Source organism: Tamandua tetradactyla, chromosome 7 (assembly GCF_023851605.1).
Source record: "Tamandua tetradactyla isolate mTamTet1 chromosome 7, mTamTet1.pri, whole genome shotgun sequence".
In the NCBI taxonomy this organism is placed as follows: Eukaryota; Metazoa; Chordata; class Mammalia; order Pilosa; family Myrmecophagidae; genus Tamandua; species Tamandua tetradactyla.
Window position 1 is genome coordinate 31792794 of NC_135333.1, and position 15520 is coordinate 31808313.

Here is a 15520-nt window from a genome sequence, read left to right on the forward strand (position 1 = left end):
CCTGAGAACGAGGGAGGCAGAAGAGACCCCCAGGAAGGCCGGCAGACAGACCTCCAGCCTGAGCGAGCCCCCACCCCCCACCTCTGCAGCCTTGGGCCTCATGTCCTGTATACAAAGGCAAGGGAAGCTCAGGGTTTATTTTCCTGGAGCTGAGTTGAAGCATTTTTAGCTCCTCCAGGCTCCAGACGAGGAAGAGGATGTTTGGACGGGCAGCTCGGATCTACCTGCTTTGGATGCTGGCTGGAAGTGGAGCTCAGCCCTCCTAGGGTGAGGGGCGCTGGGCTGGAGACGCCCCCTCCCCAGGCTCTGGCTCTAGCCCTCCCCCTACCTGGATCGCCTCGCCCACGAAGGTCAGCTCTCCCCAGAGAAGGCCCGTCCTAACTGCACCCTTTGCTCCCCCAGGAGCTTAGCCCTGGGCTAAGCGGTTAGGCCGAGAGGGCAGTCGGCAATTAATGCCATTTACCAGGGAGAGAAGGCGGCCAGCCGAGTCCCTACCTGCTCTTCTACCTGGGGAGGAGGAGGAAGGGCGGGAGGGGCAGGTTCAGGGGTCTACCACCTTGCCCGGCATTACCCAGCAAGGAAGTGGTGGTGCCAGGATTTGAATCCAGGGCTGCGATTTTGGCCATCTCATTGTATGGCCTGGCCCAGAACGAGCCAGTCTTTCTCAGGTCATCATATGCACAGAAAATGGTATGGGCTAGAGGGAGGAGGCTGTGCAGGGCTGGAGATGACTGGCCCAGAGGTTCAGGAGCGCCCCCCCAAATCCCCTCCCCCAAGGCCCAGAAGCCATTTGCCACCCACCAGGTGGGAGCTGCTGTACTAGAATGTGGGTTAGCCAGGCCTTTCCAAACGAGGTGTCTTTCTGTCTTGTTCTGAGACTCAACTGGGGATTCTGGGAATGGAAGTGGGGGGTGGCAGGAGGGAGAGAAGAGCAGGTGTGGAGCAGGCAGCTACCCTTGGTGGGAGTATGGCTGGGGCAGCACGCAGTGCTTTCCAGAAGAAAATACTTGTAACTGCAGGAAACATGAAAGGCCCATAAAAGAATGGGAAATCAACCTCGCGTAAAAGGCACAGAGTTTTCATCAACATTCACAACAGCGAATGCCTGCGTGGCACTCACCAGGTGCCCGGCTGCTTGCTCCGACTCCCCTGTGTTAACTATCGAGGCTCACAAACTACCTACAAGAGAGGAGCTGTCTTCACCCCCATTTTAACCCGTGGGGGCAACCAAGATCCTGAGCAGCTTGCTCGAGGTCAGGAATGAGTGAGGGAAGAGCTGGGACTTGAACCCAGGGAGCCAGGTGCCAGCATTGCTGCTCCGTTCCCCTGCACCCATCCGCCTGCCAGGTGGGGCCAAAGATGGAAACATACCCACCTGTGGGCTCCGCCCCTCACTCACCCAGAGATGTTGGCCCAAGCCGGGTCCACATCGGGGAGGGCACTCAGGTGGCCACTGGGCAGACACTGGCTCAAGCAGCACTTCTCTCCTGGCGTGTGTAATGACCCACTGCACCCCAAGAGCTAGTGAAAAGGAAAAGCAGCTGGGAGGTGGCTGCTTGGAGGTCTTAGAGCTAGTCCCTGGCCTCCTCCTTCCTCTCCTTGAACCACCACTCCGAGACCCTCCCTCCATCATTTGGAAGCTTCCCATCTGGTAGGGGGCCTGCCTCTGCCTCGGTGCCCGAGACCCTGTCCCCGCAGTCCCAGCAGAGGTCCTGTTATTGGGCTTTTTGTTCAGAGGTCACCTGAAGGTCAGAGATGTCAGGTGACTTGCTCATGGTCCCATGGTGAGTCAGGGGCATAAATGGGGTGAAACAGTCCTGCCAACTTCAGGGCACCCCTGCCCTCTGCTGGGGAAGGACCCCAGGGCATGAAGTGCGGGAGTACATTCAGTGGGAGAGGGAAGTGGCTGGGGGAGGGGGTGGGGGGAGGGGGACCCACGAGCAGTAGCCATGGCTTCTTTTGTTTTTAGTGTAAACATAATTTTCATATGCACGAGGAAACCAAAAAATCTGTGTGTCTTGCTTTATTGTGATGGTCTGGAAGCAAACCCACAATATCTCCAGTGTATGCCCATTAAACTTTAACTCCTTCTTCCTGTCTTGAATATGGAACGCTAAGTGATTTCTCTGCTGCAGTAGCAATGGCTTATTTCTACCCCAAATCACACCTGTATTTGTGCTGCCCCCGTCCCCCCTCCCCAAGTGTCCTTTGTGCCCCTCCCCCACCAGCCCAGGTCCCACCCAGTTCCTTACCTGACCTGCCTGCCCTCTGGGGAACTGCATTGAGTTCCCAAAAGTTGTCAGCTGCCCCCTCCCCACCGCTACCTGGATGCTTCCCTCTCCTGCTGTGCATCTCAGTCTGCCTTGGAGTTGTGAGTTTCTCGAAGACAGAGACCCTGAGCCCACGCAGGCTTTTAGATTAATGGCCTGGCTCTCAGACCCTGTCGTGCCAGTCACTGGCTGTGTGTGTCCTTGCACAGGGCGTACATCTCTCTGAGCCTTGGCCACCTCATCTGTGAATGGGCTAAGCATGCTTGCCTTGCAGGGCAGCTTGGAGGAGTGGATATGAGAGAGGATGCAAAGGCTCCAGAGCCCAGGTGCTCAGCCCGTGGGAGCAGTTGGTTCCTTTTTGTCATCATCTGTGATCTATGCATCACTTCCCAGTATGGTCCGTGGACAGCAGCTGACCGCCCCTTCACTGGGGACTTGTCAGAGATGCACTGTTCCAGGCCTGCCTCAACTGCATGGAGGAGCCGCCTCACCCTCCCGCAGTAATTCACCAAAGTCACGAACACGAAGGGAAAGAAGATACCAGGTGCCCACGGTATGTTTTCTAGGCCTTTCAGAAAACATGGAGTTGCTCCTTTGGCAACATACGTGTAAATCTGCAAGAAACGTGATAATGTAGAGAGCAAGGGAATGAGCCCTGTTCAAAAAGCCACGCCCCACCAATGTGACCGTGGCAAAGCCAAGTGAGTCCGTGGTGCTTCCCAACAGGCTGCTGGTGTTGTTGTAAACAGACAAGTTAAGGGCAAGACTCTTGCCAAGAGACTTACGTATTGAGCACAGTAAGCCCTTGCAGAGGCAGGATCACATCGCGCAGTACTTGAAGGAAAATGATCAGAAAAAGAGGGAAACCACAGAGGAAGTCACCTGGGTTCACGTTAAGCACCAGCCTGCGCCACCCCGAGGAGCATGCTGTGTGAGGCCCAGTGGAAAGGGGCCTGAGCTGCTGGAACTATTCCCTATGGATTCCTGACATAATAGGTATTAAACAAATAATAATAATTAAAGACTTCTAGATTGTAAAAAAAAAAAAGAGAGAGAGAGAGAGAGAAGATCTCCAGGTGACCTGTGTCCACAGTACAGTTTGAGAAGCACTAGTGTCAGTGGTAAGTTGAAAATGGGCAAAGGTCAGCGATTTCATTTGGTTGGGCCTCGCTGGAACCACCCAACAATCCAGGGAGAGCAAAGCTTGTCCCCATTTTGCAGATGAGAACACTGAGGCTTGGGGAAGTCATGTGACTTTCCTGAGGTCACACAATCAGGAAGTGGCTGAGCTGAGATTTGAACCAGTGCCCTGGACTTCAGAGCAACGCCTCCTGACGTGTTCGTCCTGGGCGGGAGAGCAGGTGGGGAGCAGGCAGCTACCCTTGGTAGGAGTATGGCTGGGACAGCACACAGAGTTTTCCAGGAGAAAATACTTGTAACTGCAGAAAATACTTGTATTTTCCTGGAACCATCCAAGGGTTCCCCTTCTCTATCAAGTGGGAAAGGCAGTTACAAGTGTTCTTCATTGTCGGTGAGGCGCTGTGAGTTAGCTTGGCCTCGAAGGAAGGCCTCAGTGTCCTCATCTGCAGAATGGGGGTCCCAACACAATTTGATGGTGGGGAATGTGTGCCCTGCTTGGGACCCCAGGGGTGGTCCTCACAAAGACTCAGGCCTTACTGCTGCCAGCTCCGCTCTAGCGGGCCCCTGCCCTTGGAGGGCTTACAGGCCGAGGCAGGCAGGCGAAAGACAGAAAGACGGAGACAACTGTACAAACACCCAGCGAGGGCGGTGGCTGTGTAAGCAAACAGGGCAGCTCGGCGGGGTGACTAATCACACCAGCCACCGCCATGGTCACGGACATAAAGCTCGCTGGGTGCAGGCAGCACCCTGGGCCACTGGGCACATCCCTGCCGAGGCCACCACACTGCCACCCGTAGGCCCGGGTGGGGGCCAGAGGCCGAGGAGGTCTGGACCTCCCTCTCCCCCTGTCCCCCCTCCTCCTCTGGGGGCTGTGACAGGGCCATCCTCCATTTTTCCTTGGATGAGAACAGCCCAGAGTCCAGGTCACCCTGGGTGAGTCCCTGCCTTCTGGGCACAGGTGGGGATGATCCTGGCACCCGCCACACCTGGGGACGGGACAGGCTAGCAAATGGATGCTTGAGCTTGGCACGCAGCACGTGCTTAGCACGCAGGAGCCAAGTTAGGAGTCGGCTCTTTCGGGGGAGACCCAGGGCTTGCAGAGCTGCCAGCAGCTGCCGCAGTGCACCCAAGAGGGAAGCAGCATGGACTGCCCAAACCCTCTCGTGGATGAGGCTCAGGGAGAGAAAGTGACTTGTCTGAGATCACTCTGCTGGTTAGAGGCGGAGCTGGGCTTGAACTTCAGTCGCGGGACTCCCAGGCCAGTGCTCAGGGGAGGGGGAGATGGATAAGTCAGGAGGACCGAGGGCCCAGCCCAGCCCAGTGGGATGTTTTCTCACATGGGACCTGGTGGGGCTGTATGGGGATGAGTGTGTGTGGCTTTGTGATGTTGGTGTGAGCGGTCTGTGCGCACGCGGGCATCTGAGTGTGCACAGGAACATCCACAGGCCTGGGAGGAAGCAAACGACCCCGGGGGCAGCAGCCCCTGCAGGCAGGCGCCCGGGGCTCCCCTCCCCGAAGACCCCCGCCGGTGGCGAGTGGCTCCACCCCTCACCTCCCCATCCATCCCTCACCTCCCCCAGCTCCTTCCTGTTTTGATGGAAGGAAAAAATTTGGGCTTTTTCCTTCTTTATTTTTCCAGACGGGTGACTCGCTCGGGAAAGGAATTCCCCCCTCCCCAAACCATCACAACACCTATATATCCATGCCGTCTCCAGGCCCATCCTGTTGTGCGGGTTATTTTTGGGCGCTTTACGGGGGTGGTACCCCAGAGGATGGGGGGGCTCAGCTGCCTTCTTCCAGTCCACATCCCACCCACCCCCACTCCCTGGTCCCTCCCCACCCCCACCCCGTCCTCCCTGCCGGAGCTCTGGGAGGAGGGAAGGAAGCCTGCTGAGCCAGGGGTATAAATAACTCAGGTGGTTACTCAGCTCCTGAGAACATGATAACATGAGTCATGATGTGAAATCAAGAGGAGCAGGGAACAGCCTTGGGCCGCCACCCCAGGCAGGAGACTGAGTGCCCAGAGACCCTCCGTGGACAGGGCTAGGGAGGCAGGCCAAGCCGCCACCTCCATCCGAGGTCTCAGGCCTCTTCCTCGCTCAGACTCAGTTTCCTCATCTGAACTGTGAGGAGGCCGGGCTTTGCTTCTCAGGCCCTCCCAGCACTGGGAAGAAGGCAGGAGGCAGGGGTCACTCAGAGCATGGTGGAGTCCTCTCCCTGGGCCCCACTCATGTCGGTGGGAGGAGCTGGTGAGGAACTCCTGGGCCTCAACTCCATTCCCAGGCAGGTGGCCCAAGGGGTTGCCAGGGGCCTCAGTGGGACTTGCCAGGTGGGAAGTGTTTCCTGGACACCTGGCCTTCTGAGCCGTCACCTGCCAGAATGAGCCTGAATCAGAGACAACCCTTGTCTTTCTGCAGTGTGGGTAGAGGAACAGGATGCCCTCGAGGCCAGCTCAGCCGACATGGGCAGCTCAGGCCACTAGGCCTGGCTGCTGGCCCAGTCCTGGGTCTTGTGGGCGGGGGGTCAGAGGCCTCCCCAGCCCCTGCCTCTGCAGCCAAGGAAGTCCTCGGCTTCTGGCTCCACTCCAGAGCCTTGCTGGTGGCCCGGACCCCAGTCTGACCTGGCAGTGGGTTCTGGAGCCTGTACAGGCCAAGCCACCCTCTCTTGTCCACCGGCGGCTGTCCGAGCTGATTGGGAGAAACAGGGCTACGTCTGGGCGAGAGCCCACGGCACCCATCCCAGTGGGAGGCCATCAAGCTGAGAGTCCGGACGCCTGGGTGTCCATCTGTGTGGCCCTTGGCAACTCAGTCCAGGCCTTGGCCTCGGGCTCCTGGCCTGTAGGGTGGCGGGTGGGATGGCGGAGCCCTGGCTGGGCCTGCTTTTGTGAGGGGTCGACAGCTGAGCAGTCGATGCCAGCACCACCAGGAGCCCTTCTCCTCACCTGTGAGGCAGCCCCCCGAAGCCCACCCCCCACCTGGCTCTGCCCTGACCCTTGGCCCGGCTCCGCCCCACCCGCTTTCCCCCTCCCATGTGCCCAGACAGCCTGGCATGGCTCAGACCCAGCCATTGAGTGGGCAGCCTGCCCTCTGGCCCCTCGCAAACAATGGGGACTCCAGGAATATTGTTCCGCTGCTGAATCAAAAGCTCTAAATTTAGCCCTTCTGATGCGTCCTCTGTCCTCCATTTCCTGTCCCTGGTGCCCTCCTTTCAAGGGGATGAGGTCACCCCAGCAGCCAGCCCCAGGGGCTTTCCAGGCCCAGGTCCGGCTCCTGCTTTAGGGCGTGGGGCTGCTGGGGGCAGGGTGGGGGGCCCAGGGGCCTGGGGCTGTCCTCCCGGAGCCGAGGCCCCAGGAGCCTGTCAACCAGCCTAGGGTGGTGGGAGGCTGGGGGCGGGGGGCGGGAAGCCCCAGGGCAGAGCCAGGACTGGGGCTCCTGCAGGCCTTGGAGCAGACATTCGTTCAGAAAAGACACACTGAGTGCCCGCGCGCGTGGCCCGGGCTGGGAGGGAGGTGCAGGCCAGGCCGCCATGGGGACAGCGGGCCTGCCCGCCCAGGCCGCCGTCCTACCGGGAAGAAGGACAGTGCGCCAGCCAACAATAAATGGACAAGATAATCTCAGTCTTGATAAGTGCCGTGAAGAAAATAAGTCAGAGGAATGTGATCGAGAAACCCGGGCGGGGTGGAGTACACCCCGGTAGAGAATGGGGTCAGGGCAGGCCTCTCCGCAGGGTGACATTTGAGCTGAGTTTAGGATGACCAGAGAGAACTATTCGAAGGCCTGGCTTGGGGCCAGGTCCTCCAGGCCAAGGGACACCCTGAGGAGAGAAGAAACTTGGCTGGTTTGAGGAACAGCCAGGAGGCAGGACAGAGGGGATGTCAGGGAGGGGGGGAGTTGGGAATCAGGAGGGAGAGAGCAGACAGCGGTGGGCGGGGGGTGTTAGGGAGAGAAAGGGCAGGTGGGGTGGGGGTCGGGGAGGGCGAGGGCAGGTGGGGGTTCGGGGAGGGAGAGGGCAAACAAGAAGAACCGGGTAGCCATCCCTGGTGTATAAGAGGCAGCCCCAGCACTGAGCAGGGGAGCCGAGTGCCTGAATCACAACTTTAACTGGCTGCTGTAAAGACAGGACAGCAGGGAGACTGGGGACGAGGTGAAAGTCCCAGCATGATGAATAAAAGCCAAGCGCTGTACCTGCTTGTTGAAAGGCATCTTCAGGATTACCTAAGGGAAAAAACAGCTCAGAGAGGGGATGTGTCTTGCCCCAAATCACACAGCCAAGTCAGAGTCTGGCGTCCAGCCTGCCCTGATACCCTTCTCTAAGTAGGTGGTTGGGAGCTTCCTGGTCACCTGAAAAGGATGCGTCTCTTTAGAGACACCATATCTGAGATAGTGGCCTCCGCCTGACACTGCCCCCCCACTCCCCGCCCATTCCGTAGGCTACTCTGTCGCCCATACCCGGCTCGTGCTGGGGTCCAGGGAGGGCAACCAGGAGATGCTCAGCCCCTGGCAATCAGTGAGTGTCCTCCTGCCTCCCGCCTGGCTTCTCTCGCATCCTGCCTTCAGGTATACCAGCTCTGGCCCCTCCCACAGCCCTTCCCAACCGCAACCCCTCCCCCAACTCCTACCCTGTGTCTCCCAGAAGCCCCCACTCTCCTGCTCTGCCAAGAATTCGATTGGCAAGGGGGTCTGGGAGTGGGTCTGGAATGTCGCTTTCTGGTGCCAGCACCAGCGTGCCAGGCTCGACAGAAGCCTCGGGGGCAGAAAGGAGATCACCGGATCTCGTCTGCAGAGGGAAGCCTGGCAGCAGGATGACACTGGGGGAGGCGCGGGGCCCTGCCCGCTGCACCTTGCACCTCCAGCGGGAGCATCCTGATTGGCGCTGACACTCGTCCCCTAACCTACTGGCCTGCTCTCCCTACTCATCATCACTCTGGAATTGGGGGAGCTGGTTCCCTAGCAACCATGCACCCCACATCCATGGTCCTCCCTCCAGCTGCCCGGCCCTTCAGTCCCTCTTGGTTTACATTTGACCCCTATTTGCAATGGGCTGGTGCTCTCTACTGGGGACTCCTATTAACCCTTCAGACACTGTGGATGAGGAAAAGGGCTTTGGACCAAGACCGATCTGGGCTCAAATCCCATCTCGGCAAGTGACTGCCTCTCTGAGCCTCAGTTTCCTCAAAAGGCTGCAGAGGCTCTGGGTTGAGTATTTAATAAGACAGTGTCGTAAACCCTCCACCCCGCCCAGACCCCAGTAGGCCCCTGTGTTCCTTATCTGCTAGTTTCCTCTCCTGCCCCACTAGACTCCTAGAATCCCTGGCCACTTAGGGGAAGTAGAACTTCTTCCCTCTGCTGGTCAGAGGGGTGCCTGGAAAGGGAGCTTGGCGGGGGGCGGGGAGGTGGAGTGTTTGGGGATCAAGGGACATGGGTATGGTTAGCAGCTTGACTTAGGAGGCCGCAGGCCTTGGTTTGAACTGTGGCTCCTCTCCTGACCAGCTGTGTGGCCTGGGGCAAGTTACTCAACCTCTCTGAGCCTTGATTTCTTCACCTGTCTCATGATAATAATAACAGGATCTGTCCCATAGGGGTTGTTGGAAGGGAGCTATTATTGTTATATCGGCTGGTGGGTGAAAGGGGGTGTTGGGGGAGCTCATAGCCCAAGTTACTGGAAGCTTCTGGTGAGGGTGAGGGGCAGCCTTGAGCAGCTGGAGTAAGGAGAAGGCAGCAACACCTCTGAAACCCAGCTGCCCAGGCCCCTCATGGCAGTACAAGCTCAGGGTTCGGGCAATTCTTCTGGGACCCCCCAGGAGTCCGGCCATCTTGGCAGTGGGGCCGGGCGAGGCCTCTCTTCCCAGGCAGCTGCCCTTTGGGCCTGGGGCAGGACGCACCCTCCTCCCGCTGCTAACAGGGCCCAGTCCAAGATGCCTTTATTTTTAAACCTTTGAACAATGCCTGGCCCGGTACAACCTCTGCTCAGAGGACAGAGGGGAACATGTCGGGAGCCCCACTTCCTGAGCCAGCATTCCTTACCCCCTGGCAGCAGGAGACGCAGGGCCTTCTCGGCTTCCCCCTACCCCCCACCTTGGCCCTTCTCTCCCTCAGTCTGGAGTCCTCAGTGGTCCCTATCTCTCGCTGGGGCAGGCCATCTCTGTCAGTACAGACATTTGTGTGCTGGGGTCCCCAGGGGGCTTCCCTAAGAGTGGCTGCTGAGCCCAGGGACATTGCGGGGGGGGGTGCTGGGCTCATACTCCCCCCACCCTGAGCCCCCTCAAATTGCAGGCTGGCCACACTGCCTCCTCAGATGTCTTCCATCCCACCCAGCACCCACAATGTACCAGTGCCCATCCAAAGCCTGCCCTCGCTCGTGGCTTTCCGGAAGATTCCAGGGGCCATGCAGTGGGCTCTGGATGATACACCCAGCGGGCACTGTGCGGTGGGCTGCACTCCAGGAGGACAGGGCAAGAGCCGGGGACCAGGAGTCAAGGGTGTGGGTCTAGTCCAGTTTTCACCCTCCAGTCTTGTGTGACCTTAAGCATGCCCTGGACCACCCTTTCTCCTTCAGTGTCCTCATCTGTAAAATGAGGCCAATTCATTGCCCTCGGGATGGGAGAGAGTGTTGAAAACTGCGACTGGACACCAGACCCCAGAAATGGGTGTCCCTGATACCCTGGTGGTTTCATGAGGTGCCACAAGCACCAGACCCCAGAGTCATGCAACTTGACTCCAGATCCCAGCTCTGCCACGCATCCGTCCTGGATCTTGGGCAGAGTAGCTACCCCTCAGCACCTCTGTTTCCTCATCCGTGAAATGGGGTCATGATAGCACCTGCCTTATAGGGTTGTCGGAAAATTGGGCTAAACGTGTAAGCGTTAGATCTTACCTGTGTGCTCCAGAGCGGAGATGAACATGCGTGTGTATGCGTGTGCACCAGCCTGTGTGTTGGTGCCCAGAGGGTGTGGAAGGCATTGGGTGGGCGTGAAAGAGAATGGACACCAAAACTGACCAGGGTGTGGATTGGCATGTGGGCCAGTATCCAGAAGTCCTTCTGTTTGTGCACCAGCATCTGAGCAGGTGTGCACACCCAAGCCCAGTGCGTGTGCCAGCATCCCCTGCGTGCCCGGGGGGTGCACTCAAGGAGTTGCAGCAAGCAGTCCCCTCGCCCCGCAGGTGTGTCCGTATGTCTCCTCTCCCGCTTGGGTGAGAAGCATGGGTCTCCCGGGCCCTTCACACCTGGAATGTCCACTGTGCCGGCACACTGCAGTGCTTGTGCTGGGGGACTCTGGGAAACCCCCAGCCTCGGCCGCTCACCTGCGTGGTCTGACCCCAGGACAAGAGCAGGCAGCCACTTCCGCCCACATCTCCAGCCCTAGTGCGAGAGCGGACACGTGCCTGGGAAGGTGTCTGCCTACCTGTCCCTCTGATGCATGCAGGTGGGTGCTGCCCTGCCCTGCCAGGACACACAGACAGTACACAGACAGGCAGACACGCCTAGCGGTGCACAGGGATGTGGGCACATGTGCCCACAGACTCCACCGGTGCCTCAGTTTCCCTATCTGTAAAATAAGGGTTGTGCGTTTTCTCCTAGGCCTCTCTCACCCCTTCCAGGGTGACTGGGGAGAGAAGCGACCATCTGCTGAGTGTGCTGCCCGGGTTAGGCACTGCAGGTTCACCAGCCCAGGCAGGACGCTCGGACCATCTGGTGCAAAGCTAAACTCTGCACTCGCCAGCTGCTAAGCAACTTTAGCGACTTACAACCTCTCTGCCACCCCCACCCCCCACTTTCTGCCTACCTCTTAGGGTTGCATTGAGCACCAAATGAATACTACAATAAGTGGGAAAGGCCTGGCATGGAAAAGGGCCCAGAGCAGGTGCACCACTGTCATTCATCGCCTCAGCCATCCTCTTAGGTCCCTGCAGGGCGGAGCTGTCCCAGACGTGGATGCCGCAGTCCCGCTGCTAAGCCGGTGATGAAGCCAACATCGGAGGTCAGGTCCACTGGGCCCGGGCAGAGGGAGTGTGAGGGGTCCCTCCCCACCAGACTCTGAGCCCCGCCAAGGCAGAGCGCACCCCTCTCATGTGTTCACCCCCCTCCACCCCACCCAGCCAACTGCACACCCTTTGTCACTGTCACTGACCCAGGGCAAGGGACAGCCCTACCCCCACCCCACCCACCCCCATGTGGAAGGAGAAGACTCAGTCGGACACACCTGGGTTCACGTCCAGGTTCACCACTAACTCCGTGTATGGCCGTAGTCTAGTGCCATCCTCTCCTTGCCTCAGTTTCCTCATCTGTGGGATGGACCACTAACCCCTGCCCAGTCAGGGACAGATGGTAAGAAAGGACGAGAGCATCCGACTTCTCTTCCTCTCTCTTCCCTCTACTGGGGTGGGTTGCTGAGGCAGGCCCGAGTGTTGTGTGGATAGTCAGGAGGCCACGGGGGAGGAAGAGTGTTCTGGAGAAAGGAACAGCAGTGCAGAAGTGGGTGGGCGTGAGGCCGCAGGGCAGGTGAGTCTGGACGGGGGACGTGGAATGGGGGCCGTGGCCTGATCTCCAATGTCTTGCTTTAATTTTTCCCCTTAGCTTCCTTAGCATCACTGTCTACTGTGTTTCGTGTAATTGCGCTGTGTTTTGTGTTTGTTCTCTCTGCCCGTCCATGAGGGCAGGGTTTTTGTCTGTTTTGCCCAGTGCTGTTCCCCAGAGTGGTGCCAGGAGCACAGGGGATGCTCAAAAGCATCCGGGAAGGTTTGGTTGTCAGTTTTATGGAGGTATAGTTTACATACAAAACTCAAATGTATACAGTGGTGTACCCACCTCTTCAATCAAAATGTAGAACCTTTGCGTCACCCCAACAAGTTCCTTTGCTCCCCTCTCCAGTCATCCCCTACCCCTCCCACCTCAGCCCTGGCAGCCACTGATCTGCTTTCTGTCACTATAATTTTGCCTTTTCTAGAGTCCTTGTCAAACAGGAGATGATCAGACCTGCTTCCTGCAGAGATGAATTGGGCTGCTGCTGGGTTTGCTGAAAAAGCCAAATCTGAGAAGAGGCCGAGGAGCAAGGAGACCATCAGGACAGAGGTGAGAAGGACAGCGGGGTGTGGCGTGGCCTCGGAAAGGAGAGGGGGCTGCCTGGGGAGCAGGTTGGAGGGGACTCCTCAGGCCGTGGTGCCACCTGACTGTGGGGGCCAGGCAAGATTTCCAGCTGGAGCAGCTGCCTGGGCTTTGCCTGAGAAGAGAGATGAGTTCACGGGCACATGAGAATGTGCACATGTGTGTAGGCACACAGACACAGGTGCATGCAGACAGACACATGCACAAAGGCAAGCGGCATACATGCACACATATATGTGCATACAGGCAAGTGGTACATGCCCATGCAGTGCACACACGTACACACACACATACAAGCACAGACACACATGCAAGCACGGCACGCATGGGCAGGCATATACACACATGTACACGTGTGCACAGGCATATATGTCCATGCACAAATAAGCACAGGCATATATGCATGCACACACCCCCCAAGGAGGAGGGCAGCCCAGGGCCAGGCACAGCCTCTCGAGGCCTGTTTGTTTCCATCCTCTCTGTCGAGAACATTCCCTAGGTTCAACTATGGAGCAAACATGGTTGGCAAGAAGTGGGAGAAGGAGCCCACATTTACTGTACTGATGAGCACGTGAGAGCCACGGGTCCTACGGAACCCCAACCTTTGGGTACAGCCGGTGTCTGCTCCCTTTCACAAGTGAGGATACAGAGGAGCACAGAAGCCGAGCAATCTGCTCATGGTTACACAGAAAAGGGATTCAGATTTGGCTTTTTCAGTCCGTAGCAGGTTGCATTTTCCAAAAATGACCACGATATCTCCCATCCCACACACTTTCCTTACAGTGCAACTTTGAGGCTCTCCCTTGGAGAGGTGGGGTCTATGCTCCCTCTCCTTCAGTTTGAGTAGACTTGTGACTGCTGTGCAAGCAATGCTATGTGGCTTCCAAGGCTAGGGCATGAACGGTGCCCTCGAGACACTCGCCTCTGGAGCCCTGAGCCTCCCTGCTGCAAGGAAGACCCAAGTACCTCTCTTAGAGAGATCCAATGGAGAGGCCGTGAGCTAGATGGAGAGGAGAGAGGTGTCCCCTGTCCCAACTGCACTGTTCCAGCACCAGCCACTGAGTGCAACTGCAGAAGAAACCCCAGCCAGAGCACCCAGCTAAGCCCTTCCCAAATTCCTGACCCCCAGCAACCAGAAGAAATAATAAAATGCTCCTTGTGGTTATAAGTGCTAAAGTTGGGGTTGGTTTGTTACGCGGCTGAAGCTAACTGGAACATGACCCATTGGCAAATCCTGTTGGGTCAATGCCCCAAATAACCCAGAATCCACCAGCTTCTCACATCTCCACTCACCACCCTAATCCGGCCACACTCATCCCCTGCCTGGGCAGCCGCAGTAGCCTCCCAACTGGTCTTCCTGCCTCAGCCCTTGACCCCTGCAAAGCAGCCAGGAAGGTTCTGTTGGGCAGAGATCACGTCCTGACAGTGACCCCATAACGCCAACATGACCTCTGACCTCATCTCCCCCCACCTCCCCTCACTCCATCCCAGCCCCCTTCTCTTTGCTGTTTCCCTAAAGTTACCATTGCCCAGCTGTTCCCTCTGCTGGGATTTCTTTTCTCCCAGGTGCCTGCCTGGCTCACCCCCTTACCCCATCAGCTCCAATATCACCTACTTGGTGAAAAAGGGTAACTTCAGCCCCAGGCCACCCCAACATTCCCCATTCCCCCCATCTGCTTTATTTTTCCCTGCTGGCTATCCCACCTCCTAGTGATGGTGATAAATTGCACCTGAATGTTTTGTTTGTCTGGCTTCTTCCATTCGAGAACGATCTCCCTGCCGCCAGGGCCTCTATTTGTCCTGCTTTATCCTCAATGCCTGCAGTAGGGCCCGGCGCACAGCAGAGACTCAGACGTCTGTTGAAGATTGAATGAATGAGTGAATGAATGAATGAACGAACACAGAAGCTTTCCACCCAATTAAAACCTCTGCTGGGGAAGAGAATAAGAAAAGGAGCAATGAGCCGCTCAAAACAGGTGGCTCTGCTGCCCGTTCCAGGGGCATCCCCGAGCAGGGCCTGAGGACACTGACGCCTGGAGAAGGCACATTGTCTGTCCAAGGCTGACCAGTTCTGCGTGGAGCCACCAAGGGGAAGCTTTAGAGCATCCAGACCTCTGGCTTCAAGCCCCAAGGCCACCATGGGCAAGCCAAGCGACAGGTTCCGGAACGCTCCAAGCCTCGGCTTCCTCACGTCCAACATCCAACATGGCAGAATTCCCACGAAGCCTGTGGGTCCCCAGCTCCAATGTCCCTCACTCGCACAGCTCCTCCCAAGGCCCTGGGCCTATCCTATGTTGTGTTCATAATCATGTGTGTTTTCCTTAAAGAAGATTCCGGTGTCAATTAAGCTCCCCAGCCCACCCCACCCCAGTCCTGTATTGTACCTCCCCCCCCCCCCCCCCCATAGCGTCGTTTTGAGAAGGATCTGAGTTGCTGCACAGGGAACTGGCGCCTGGAAGGGCTCTGGGTTGCATTTTCAAGGGCCCACTGGGCACCCGGCTCGGGGCTGGGCATCCACCTTGAGCAGGACGGACCGAGCCCCTGTCCTCTTGGAGTTTGTCTTCTAAGGGGGTGAGGGGAGCAGACAGTGAGCGAGAGGACAGAGGGCAATTCGGTGGCTGGGTCTGGCATGGGCGATGGTGAACAAAAGGTGCTTAGAGAGAGAGAGAAGGAGGGGTGGACAGAGGGCAGGGCCGTTTTAAAGGCGGTGAAGGGTCTTAGGGAGGGAGCCCCAGACAGCACATCCAGGCAGCGGGCAGAGCAGGCACCAGGACCACGAGGGGGGAATGAAGGGCGCCCGCTGGAGAAACAGCGGCCAGGCTGGAAGGGAAGCGAATGAGGAGGCAAGTGGGGGAGACGAGCTCAGAGAAGCCGGGCAGCCAGTCCACTTCCCTCTCCCACTTCCGCCTCGCCCCAGGCCTGAGCGGGGGTGCTGCTGTGCCCCCTTCCTTTCCACCTGTGACCCCAGCCCCCCTCACCCACCTCCTGTTCCAGCTGTGAGTGGGGGG